The sequence below is a fragment of the Amblyomma mixtum genome, chromosome 1 (assembly GCF_055824585.1).
Source record: "Amblyomma mixtum isolate Tamu chromosome 1, ASM5582458v1, whole genome shotgun sequence".
Classification (NCBI taxonomy): Eukaryota; Metazoa; Arthropoda; class Arachnida; order Ixodida; family Ixodidae; genus Amblyomma; species Amblyomma mixtum.
This window is the reverse complement of record NC_143012.1, coordinates 48,750,165-48,762,267: the sequence shown is the minus strand read 5'-3', so window position 1 is coordinate 48,762,267 and position 12,103 is coordinate 48,750,165. Positions and strand designations below refer to the sequence as shown.

At 48.2% G+C, this 12,103-nt stretch overlaps 1 long non-coding RNA gene across 1 annotated transcript; it reads right to left on the bottom strand.

Moving 5' to 3' along the window:
* Nucleotides 1-3,345: 3,345 nt before the first annotated feature.
* LOC149366280 (uncharacterized) lies at nucleotides 3,346-11,896 on the bottom strand. The gene is made up of 3 exons (XR_016283691.1): nucleotides 11,286-11,896; nucleotides 9,779-9,935; nucleotides 3,346-3,689 (listed from the first exon to the last, which is right to left on the bottom strand). It is a non-coding gene; the product is annotated as an uncharacterized LOC149366280 (long non-coding RNA).
* Nucleotides 11,897-12,103: the final 207 nt, after the last annotated feature.

Below are 12,103 nucleotides of genomic sequence, written 5' to 3'. Positions count from 1 at the left end.
CGCGCCTGCCGTCGCTCAAAGCAGGCCCAGACTCTCTCGGACATGTCGCGACGTGCAGCGTGACTCATCCAGCCACGCCGGCGCCGACACGGACCATTCCTCCTTCCCTCCTCTCCGTCGGTGCGGGCTCCTCCGACGCGTCATCGGCCGTCGCCCCTCGACCATTGGTCTAATTTGAACGGTGGCCAGTGATTGGAGGATTTGAACGGCTGGCTGCCGTAAACGTTACCAGCGGCTATAAAAACGGAGCCGCGCTGAACCCGAGCAGCAGACGGGCAGCAGAAGAGCCATCACGCCGGAGCTACGCTCGCCGCCGGGGCCGCCCTTCTTCTGTGTGCCTGCCCGTGGTGCTCTTGACCCTTGTATCATGTAAAAGCCCTTGTATATACTGTACATAAAAGTCATTTTACTCACCGTCGCCTCGACCGTTTCCTGGCTCGGACCCCCAGTCCCAACAGTGGATGGCAGCTGCGGGATCGACCGGCGTCAGCTACCTCGGCGCGGTGAGTGCCTGATGTTTTCCCCTCAATTCGCCAGACTGCTCTAGCACACGTGATTGTAGACTAGAGTAGGGCTGTGTGTGTAGCACTGTAGAAAGCTTTGCTGTTTCGAGCCAAGTCGGAGCGCTTTGAAACGAAAGCTGGTGCAGAGGGAGTTAACGAGGCGTTTTGGAAAGAATTTCTTGCGCGTGTCATGCTAGTAGTGCTATAGTAGTGAACGGCAAGGGAATTCTAAGAAAAGGGCAAACTACAAGAGGCTATTGTGAGTGATGGAGAACTTCAAAGTGAAGGAACTCATCGAAATTTGTGAAGAGTTGGGCATTGATTTGGGCCCCGCAAAACGAAAGCATGCTATTCTTGAGATCATGCGGAAGGAGAATGTAACGGCTGAGGAAGCCAATGAGGCCTGGGAAGAGATCACTGAACGCCGTGATCGCGAAGGGGAGATAATACGGCGTGCTAGGAAACTGAGGGGCCTTGAGCTTGAAGCGCATGAGATCGAATATGATAGATATAGAACATTGTCCGCTCTGCATGAGACGAACAGTCGGCAGCCGAGAGACAGGCCACGGCCCTTCGTGATCGCCGAGGATATGGCGAAATATCTGGCAGATTTCGAGCGCGTCTGCGAGAGAAAGCGCGTTGAGCGGAATGGTTGGGCACAGAAGTTGGTAGCCCTGCTTTCCAGCGAAGCGTATGACGTTGTCAAGCGCCTGTTGGATGGCGGCTTGGCGGACTACGATGAGCTGAAAAGCTTTTTACTGATGAGATATAACGTGTCACCGCTGGACCTTCGCCAAAGGTACCTGCGAGAGAATAACACCCCATCGTTTTACGATTTTCCCTACCAGTTTAAAGCCGACATTTTAGAGTGGCTCGAAAATGCTGAAGGGTCGGAAGATCGTGACACAGAGGTAGAGTGCGTCGCTGTAGAGCAGCCCTGCCAGTGCGGCACAGAGGAAGGTAGTCCGTACGTGGCAGATGTAACTGCTGCTAAAAGAGTGGAAGTTGCCCCGCATTCGTCACCTGAGGAAACCTCACTACCTTCGGATAAGGTAGCCATAGCATCGGACGGCGAAATCACAGAGGTCTCGCCCGTTGACATTGTGGCGGCGTTACCGGAAAGCGAATCTCCTAGCGCGTCGAAAGCAGGAGAAGTTGCCGAACAGGGCAGAGAGGACGTCCGTCTGGACATTAATGAAAACGCCTGCGCCGACGCAAGCGAAGTAAACGAGGACTGCACACCGTGTTGTGCAGCGCATTCAACAGAAATGCAGAAACCTGAGACTTCCGATCAACGGATGCGGACGCATATAGAGTTTGCGGACGCTGAGTTGTGCGTTAGTGTGTCTGGCGAGGAATTGTAGTGCCGACGCCCACATTTCGCTGGCTGGCCTCTCTGGAAACAAGCGCTGCGCGCCCGCCGTCGCTCAAAGCTGGCCCAGACTCTCTCGAACATGTCGCGACGTTCAGCGTGACTCATCCCGCCAGGCCGACGCCGACACGGACCCTTCCTCCTCCCCTCCTCTCCGTCGGTGCGGGCTCCTCCGACGCGTCATCGGCCGTCGCCTCTCGACCATTGGTCTAATTTGAGCGGTGGCCAGTGCCGTGACCTGATTGGAGGATGTGAACGGCTGGCTGCCGTAACCGTTACCAGCGGCTTTAAAAGCGGAGCCGCGCTGAACCCGACCAGCAGACGGGCAGCAGAAAAACCATCACGCCGGAGCTACGCTCGCCGCCGGGGCCGCCCTTCTTCTGTGTGCCTGCCCGTGGTGCTCTTGACCCTTGTATCATGTAAAAGCCCTTGTACATACTGTACATAAACGTCCTTTTTCTCACCGTCGCCTCGACCGTTTCCTGGCTCGGACTCTCAGTCCCAACAGAGGTGGCAGCGGTGGGATGCCAAAACCCAACAGTGGATGGCAGCTGCGGGATCGACCGGCGTCAGCTACCTCGGCGCGGTGAGTGCCTGATGTTTTTCCTCAATTCGCCAGACTGCTCTAGCACACGTGATTGTAGTTTAGAGTAGGGCTGTGTGTAGCACTGTAGGAAGCTTTGCTGTTTCGAGCCAAGTCGGAGCGCTTTGAAACGAAAGCTGGTGCAGAGGGAGTTAACCAGGCGTTTTTGGAAAGAATTACTTGCGCGTGTCATACTAGTAGCGCTATAGTAGTGAACGGCAAGGCAATTCTAAGAAAAGGGCAAACTGCAAGAGCCCAGGCAGCACGCCAGCATTGTACCAACAATGGCTCATTGTTGGAATACATTGGCATCAATATTGGGCTGGCATTGGCATAGGAGCACATTACTACATTTTCCAACCTTGGCCCATACTTCATACCAAGATTGTCCCATTGTTCAGCCATTCTGGCACTGCCAGTATGGGCATATCACTGGCCTATCCACTCATACTTCATTGGTCCTGCAAGTATCGGTCCAATGTTCAGCCATGCTGGTACTACCAATACGTACTGAATATCAGCTATTCCATTGATGTCCCATTGTTGATGCCAATATTAGTCCCATGGATAGCCATTTGGCCATACCAATATGTACTGAAAACCAGCTACTCCTTTCATATGCTCCATTTATATCCCACTGTTGATGCCAAGATTGATATGTTCAGCCATTTGGCACTGTCAATGCAGACTAAGCACAGGCTTTTCCATTCATGACAGCGCATACAACCTGTCACATCAGTGGCTGAAAGATTGGCATGCCACTGCCCTTTTCTATTTACTACTCACCAGTAAAGCCTATGTTAATTTTTATCTTCAGTGGGCAACATTAATGCAAATGTTCACTCGTAAGCAACCACGCAAATATTCATAAAATGAGACAACCAAAGTATTCATGAAAAGAACATTTATTTTACGAAAAAGTCCAAATAGAATTAATCGTTAGGGGCTGGGAAGGGTGGTGGCAGGTGCTGTCGGATGGGTGATGGCCGGGGCTGTAGGGAGGGAGGGCCCTCGGGAAGTGGAAGAGGCCAGGGGATTGGGAGGCACACATGCAGGCACAGTGCAGGGGGCTGTCCCCGCACTCGCAGGTGGCGTGCTTGGTTGAAGGGGGGAGAAGACTTCGGCAAAGCGTCTCTTCCTTCCACCCGCTCTATCACATGAACCGGGCAGCTACCTGCGAATAAAACCTTGTGCCTCTGATGCATCAAATGCAGTTTTTCGCAAATGGCATCTGCACAGGAAAAGTGAACAAAGAAAATAGACATTATTTCCAAACACACAAAAATCATGTCCATCATTTTAGAAAAATGTAGAAAATTAATTCGAGGAAATTGCCAATGAGAAATGCTGTACTCAAGGGCTCCAGATTAATTTTGGCCACCTGGAGTTCTTAATTTAAGATGCACCGACATCGCTTAGCACACGTGCTTCTTTGCATTTAGCCTCCAGAGCAATGCAGCTACTATGGATGGTGTTTGATCCCTCACTTGGAATCAGTAGCTGAGCACCTGAGTCAGGAAGGACATCAGGTAAAAAATATAGTAAACAGATATATTATTACGTGCCTCATAAATCAAGGCAACATACAAAACCTTGACACAACTAAACAATCAAGTAAAGAATCACTAGAGGGGCCTCAATCCATTGACACTGACTTCTCGTTGCGGTTGACCACCTTGCACCTGCTAAGTGGCATCATAGATGCCTATAAATAGAAGGCAAGTGACTGCAGCTTCTATTACACACCGCAGGTTCGAAGGGCATTTTCAGCTCCAATAAGCTTTCCAAACGATTAAAATAAAACTGTGAAAGCATGTTAATTAAAGGGAACATGAAAAACTATTTACTAAAGCTAGAATTTGTTGCCATCATTAAATACTTGTAAATGAAATCAAAACATAATTCTCTTTTCTATAAAAGGGCGATAACGCATCTGTCCAACTTCCATTTATGAACTGTGTTGCACTTCAACTGTCATGCACAACAATGAATTTTAACCTGACTCTAACTCTTTAACGTGGCTTGCAAGGCATGGGCTTTGTCAAGTTGCGACGACAGTCCACCGCTGTAATATATCGCACCTTGCGGAAATATTTTACACTGTAGTTCAAAAGGTGTACTGTCTTGTTCCCTTATTGCATCATCCTTTTGTTGATGCAACCATTCATGCTATATACACGACATTACCTTTACATTTACCACTTGAAAGCAACACAGTCACTCTACTTGAATTTGTCAAAGAGAGTACACATCACATTTCCTCAAGGCAAAGCTTTGATCAGCAGGCAACGGCACATAAACCAATCTAGGCGGTCTTAGGAGGGCAGGTCTGGAAGTGGAAGGTATCAGAAACATTCCTTTCAACTGGACAACTCTGGCAGATCAATGCATCACTCTGGAGGAAGCACTTGTGACCATCACAAGGTGTACAACACATGTACTGATAGGGTTACGCATTACTTGCTTCTAGTCTAAGTGAGCATCATAGATGACCAAAGATATTTTGAATTACATAAACAATTATACCAGGTGTTTTCTGCAATATCCTGAAAACCGTGACACAGGACCAGAAGAAGTCACACACTTTTGGCAAACTTACAAATGATTCATTTTTGGCTCATCCATGTACTTGAAGCCATTTTCTCGCTCAAGCGCCGATGCAAATGAAAAAATCAAGTTCAATCATCTTTCCATCCAAGGCAAAAAACGGCAGTCTTTCACTATTATAAGGATAGATGGCTCGCTTATGCAGGATTGCTCTTTCTTTTTATTAAAAATGCTTCAACCAGTCCTCGCTCGGCAAGGACTTCCGTCTGCTAGTAATGCTCGTGTGGTGAAACAGTGGTAAACATTTGCTACAGTCCCTAACATGCAACGCCAGGTTGCTCCCTGTGCTCACATGCAATTTGTTTCCTGAGGCATTCATTCAGGCATTGCCCAGCCTGCTCGATGTATACTTTCCCACAGCACATGGGGTTGAATACACAAATCCCACCACACACTTTGTGAACCTCGTTTGGTGGTTGGTCTTGCATGCTTGTTCTCTGCACAGCCAGAGATGCGGGTGAAAAGACCAGATAGCTCATGAGGGGCTGAAAACACCATGTTTATACCAAATTTTTCGGACGCTCTTTACAGCCCATGGGAAATTTTATGGAAGAACAGGATCACCTCAGTGTTTCTTGTCTCATACTTCCATAAAATTTCCCATGGGTTGAAAGAGTGTCCGAAATTTTGGTATCCAGTTTGTGTTTTCAGCCTGCAAGAGCAACCACTAATTGGAGTTCACAGTGTGTGTAATGAGGGTTGTGTATTAAATCCATATGTCGAGTGGGAAAGTATACATCAGGCAGACTCGGCAATGCCTGAATGAACGTCGCAGATAACATGGCAAGAAGTTGCAAGCAGGCACCTGTAGCAACCTTGCTTTGTATGTGAAGGACTGTAGCAGATGCCAGCCTGTTTCACAGCACAAACATTATTAGCAGGGTTAAGTCAGGCATGAGCAAGAACTGCTTGCAACTCTTCTAACACATTATAAAAAAGAATAAGTGGTACAAACATTATTAGCAGGGGTAAGTCCAGGCATGAGCAAGAACTGCTTGAAACACTTCTAACAAATTATAAAAAAAGAATAAGTGGTTCTCTGTCCTTATCACAGAAAAAAAGTGGCGCTTTTTATCAGGAATGGAATGACGACTGGGCTTGTTTCAGTTGCATATGCGCTTGCAAAAATAAATCAGCTGTAAATTCGGCGGTAGTGTGTGTACCGTCTCATCGACCTGTGTCTCAGTTTTTGCTGTTTTTTTGCTAGAACACTGAATAACGTGTAACAAATTTGGTAAACGCTGTAAGCGATGGAAGGCATGTTGACAGGCTAGTAGGCTTTCCATCTTTAAACTAGGGAAAAAAAAGAGATGAGGAGACAACGGACAGGCGCCAACTTCCAACTATTGCTTGCTCGGAAAAAAAACACATAAAATTTATAGTCTCAGGCAACGCCCACATTTACACACCAAGTGCCTTATCGCAGCCCTGACTTATCGCCTAGCACGAACATTACTGCTCAGAAAATCGTACTCCGCCGCATACAACCTAACTGAAGTGTCACTCACGCACAAGGCTGCCTTTTTCTTTATGTGAAAGGCTTCCAATAAAAGCCTCGCCTGCTTGAATTTGCTTTTGCCCACAATCCTCGCCTTTTCCAGTCGAGGTGCACACTTGCACGTGTTGCGGAACACTGTGCACGTGTTGCACATCGTGCGGAATAGTTCCTTTCCGAAGGCAGAAGGCGTAGCGTCTTGCTTGGCACATGGCATTCACAATGAAGCACACCAAAAGCTGGCGCGTAGCACGGAGAGTAGACACACAGACACTTCTGCCTTCGGAAAGGAACTATTCCGCACGATGCAAGTCTACTATTTGGTGCTGTGAAGCCTTCTTGGGGACACGTTAAGCGGGTAGGCAAGATACTTAGATCTGAACTGTGGCGCCAGGTTCGTTTTTTTTCACGACTGGCTACATGTCATCTGCCGCAGTGAGTTTCCAGAGTGGCTTGCAGAGAAGAACTACGCTTTCTTCAAGCGGCAAGCTGCCCAGCTGACAGAGGACAAGTGGAGGGAGGTTCTAAAATGTCTGCTCGGTGATGTTAACAAGCAAAAGGACAACAGCACGAGCCGCGTGGTGGTGTTAGGGGATGCAAATGTCCCAGACAGGTTGTTAGATGTGCCTGAGAGAGGACCAAAGTACGGCATTCAACCGGATGTGCCTGCCCATGAACTGCTCGCCACAAACAGGAACATTGCTGCGAAAGCAAAAGGAGAAAACCAAGAACGGTCTTTGTTGGAAGGAGTGGACTGCCTCAAAAAATCTGTTAAGATGGCTGTAACCAGTCGACTGGAACGTGATTCAGTCATGTTCCCTCTTTTTTTTAATAGGAATGAGCTGTGTCTCCTTCAGTCAGACAAAGATGGCAGGTTTGTGGTCATGAAAAAAGGACTTTACAATGAAAAAGCATTGCAAGCAGTAGACAAGAATTTTATAGCCAATAAAAAAGCAGCAGTGAGAGTTAAAACCAGGTTCATTAACTTTTTTAAGGACCTCCATCTGCCGAAGCTCGCTAGTGATATAGCGAAAAGCAAACGGAACTGTCTTTCCGTATTCTTTACTGCTAAAACCCACAAACCTGACATTCCGTTCCGCACTATAGTGAGCGAAAATGGTTCGTGGCAGCATAATGTTAGCCGTTTCTTGCAAAGCAAGCTTAACTCTCTTAAACTGGACGACCCTTTTCGGGTAAAGAACTCGATAGATGTAGTTCATTGTTTTGAAACGCATCCAGAAATTCGATCTGCCTTTGCTGTAGACATAGAAGATTTGTTTTATTCCGTCCCGCATGCTGAGCTACTGGCGTCTGTTCTTTCGTGTGTTGAAGGTACAGGGGAAATGGACTTCCGGGATGCTGCTTGTATGTCTGTGGAAAACTTTTTGAATTTATTGGAGCAATATCTTAAGGTCACTTTTATCGTTTTTAATGAGCAACCCTACTTACAGAGAAAAGGCATATGTATAGGTTCCTGTGTCGCCCCTATTTTATGTGAAATTTTTTTAGTTGCTTTGGACAAGGAACTTGCACAATTATTGGTAGGAGGATCTGTTTTTAAAATTTTTAGATATGTTGACAATTTTCTTATCCTTTTATCCACTGGTTTTTACAATTCTTTTAAAGCTAATGTGTCCAGGATTTTAAGTGTTTTTAACTTCAAAGGGTGTGTCCTAGTTTTTACGCATGAGCTCCCAAGGGAGAGGAAACTACAATTTTTAGACCTAAGCTTGGCGTTCCGGGAGGACCATTTATGTTGGGGTTATTTTCCTCGTACTAGCAAGGAACTGCTGCCCTTCAATACGGCGCATTCAAAACTTGTGAAGCGCGCCATCGCCTCGTTATGCTTTGAGTCCTTGCTTTCGAAGTCCTGTCCGCACCAAATGCACGATAGCTTAAGAAATCAGATTGGACGCCTTTTGGCTGCTGGCTTCCCCTCGGTGGTGTTGACTGCTGTCGCTGAAACCCTCCTCCAAAAGACAAAACGCTGCACCAGTCCAAAGAATCTTGAAGAAAGGGGCCCTGCGGTAAAACCTGAAGTCATGCCTTATGTGCACAAACTGTCACACAATTTGAAGAAGGTGGCTAACAGGCACAAGGTACCGCTTGTTTTTTCAGCCCCAAACAAGTTGAGCAAACTTACACCCCGGATTTGTGGCACTGAGCGCCCTGGGTGCAGCATAAAACATCAGTGCACCTTTATACGCTGCACGGAAGGAGTGGTGTACGAGATACCCCCTGACCTGTGGTATGTCCTATATAGGGCAAACGGGGAGGTGCATCAACAAACGCCTTGGGGAACATGACTAAAAGGTAGTGAATAACAAAGACAAATACGCCACTTTGGTGAGCCACGTTAACACGTGCAAGTGTGCACCTCGACTGGAAAAGGCGAGGATTGTGGGCAAAAGCAAATTCAAGCAGGCGAGGCTTTTATTGGAAGCCTTTCACATAAAGAAAAAGGCAGCCTTGTGCGTGAGTGACACTTCAGTTAGGTTGTATGCGGCTGAGTACGATTTTCTTAGCAATAATTTTCGTGCTAGGCGATAAGTTAGGGCTGCGATAAGGCACGTGGTGTGTAAATGTGGGCGTTACCTGAGACTATAAATGTATGTTGTTGTTTTTTTTTCGAGCAAAAAATAGTTGGAACTTGGCGCTTGTCCATTGTCTCCTCGTCTCTTTCTTGTGTCGTGAAATCATTTGTGCCTAGGTGGGTTTTTCCCAAGTTTCAAGCTGTAAGCGATGATGCACGATATGAATAGTGCCAGCTTGCTGTGCTAAGGGATGCCAAGTTATGAGATTACTCACTAGTGCATAAACCATAAATCCCTGAAAGAAAAGATTTCAGTCCTGCACCTTGTATTGCAGCACCCTATAAGAACCCACAAAGCCAAGGAAGCTGACCAGAGGTCACCTTAGCTTTAACAAAACTTCTGTTTGGGCTAGATGGTGCATAGCTTATTTTGAAACGAATTCAAGCGCACAACAACACGCACACAAGAGAGGAAAGACACAGGACAGGCGCTATCCTGTGTCTTTCCTCTCTTGTGTGCGTGTTGTTGTGCGCTTGAATTCGTTTCAAAATAATCACCTAAGCTTCTTCGTTCGAAGAAGTACTCGATTTTAAGTCACGCATATTATTTGAATAAATATTTTACTGGTCCTGAAATCCCAACCTTTATAGAAAAGGTCCTTCTAATTATTTCACACTCATTTACCTCTGCAAACGTTCCATAGTGAGAGGGCTGCCGGGTGGATCACAGATGTTGAAACCAAGAAAGGCTCCAAGAAGGAGTCCCACTGCCTTGTCTAGACTTGTCCACTCCTCTCTGTCGACTGCAAGGGCAAGTAGGTGGATGTCGCCCATACCTGAGCCTGCATGGGAACAAAATTACTAGCACGTAATACTACTGAGTCAAACGTTTTGCTGTGTAATTTCAAGACTAACACAAACTATGCATACGGCAAGCTTGGTGCCATAGGAAAGACATCAGAGATTATACTCGGTTCACCCTTAAGGTTACAGGGCAGCGAAGGCTCTCGGTCTGGGCTGATCTTTTGCTTTCGAATATGTATTCCTAGCAAGATGCTCGTTCTAGAAAATCGGGGCCCGCTTGCACGAAGCTATCACAGCTTGCTGCAGGCACAGCGGACCTCGGAGTTATCACGTCAAACTACGGCCAGTGCAGCAGGAACATAAAACAACCAGCGGGCCGACCGCCGCCGCCTCGCACGGCTGCAGCGTTAGGTGCCGGGGCGAGTACAGCCGACCGAAGAGCTGCAGGACAGTTCCGGACAGACGAAATAGGCGCGGCAGAGCGCGAAAGTAGACGATACAGGCGTGCTCGAGATGTCCCCGCAAAAAAACGAAGGAAAAGGCGAACGCACCTAATGCAGGTTGAAGCAATACGGCAGCGAACACGCGGGATCATCGCGATGCGGGCCGATCGAGCCCCTGCGGCTGTTCTAAAAACTGGAGGCAGGCCACGTCTTGAGCAATACGATGCGTGCGTGCTATACTTTTGGAACAGTAAGAGTTTTAAAACAGTGAGGACGATTTAATTCGAAAGCCAAATACGCACCGAAGGAGCACAATGGGGTAATAGCTGTCACATCACATCTTACCAGCCGCGCGACCAGCAGTCTAGCAGACCGCGCAAAAGCACGACAGCGCGTTGTTTACAACAGCCACAAGCGCGCGATCGGCTCGCGTGTTCCCTTCACCTGAGTGTTGAAGCATACAAGGCCACCTCTCGCGTTAGGAAGGAGCGGGCTCACAGGGAACGCACAGAAGAAAGTTTGCATCGATGGTAACCCTTGTGTAGGAAAGCGGGCGAACACAGCGCGAGACGAATCCACGACGGGCTTGAGGCGAAAAACGTACAGGCGCGGACAAAAGTAAACGGAGCACGCAATTCTCTTCGAATATTTTTCACGCGTCACCTAATTAAAATTTCCAGCAGTGGTACGCGCATGCTGGTAGAGGAGGTTGGTGGGCTTTCTTGTAGACAAACAACGCTTCTTTATTACCAATGGAGAAAACGTGATTGCACTTCAAACGCACTAGCGTGCTCCGTTTACTTATGGCCGCGCCTGTACGTATGTACGCCGGCCGCCGCGGTGTGCACGCCACGACGGCTCGAACGAGACCCTCCGCGCTTGTGTCATACACCACGTTCCGAAAGGAAAATGTAAGCAAATATAGTAAACATGCAGTACACCTACCGTAATCAGGCGCACTTGGTTTGAGACAGCAGCCGCTTCCATGAATCCAAGCCTCGCCGTCTTCTCACCAACGCGGAAAAACAAAATGGCGCCAGAACACGAAAAAAAACAAGGTCCGCGCACACCGACGACGCCAAGATAGCACGAGGAGGCCAGAAATGCTTCACACGCAGAGTCCGCGCGACGCCAAACGCGACCGCATCGCGATAGGTCAACGGTCGTATGACGTTTGCGAAGAAGAGCTAATCAGAAGGCCGAGAATTTTGTTTATTTTTTTGTGCTCCTCGTTGCTCTGCCCTCTCCCCCCGATCCACGCCGAAGGAATGGTCTTTTCGGAATACGCCGCGGACCCGTGAAAATTGACCAAAGGATGACCGTCAAAGTGACGGCTAGTTTTTACAGTGCAACTGTAAGAAAAGCGCATAACACTAGGACGGCTGATAAGCTCCGTTTACATGAACGCGAGAGCAGCGCAACATGTCAACTTTCTCGTGCATCCCACTCATGTAAACAGGGAAAATGCGCCAGGAAAATGCACTAATCCCAGAGGCAGGGCGCAGATCGGCAAGTGCAAGTGGTGTGCTGGGGTGAATAGAAACAGGTGCTCGTAGCCGTAGGGCGCCTAGGTGTGCGTGCGCTTCTCTCCGCTCTCCCCTCCCGCACATCGAGACACCCTCGTTTTGGGGCCCCCTCTTCCGCCCTGGGCGCCTACACAATACACTCTCGGAAGGAAAACAAAGCAGACCACGCTCAAGTTGTGACCGGCTGTCCCCCCCCCCTCCCCCTACTTCCGCGTGCCGTGTGCTTACATGCGAGCA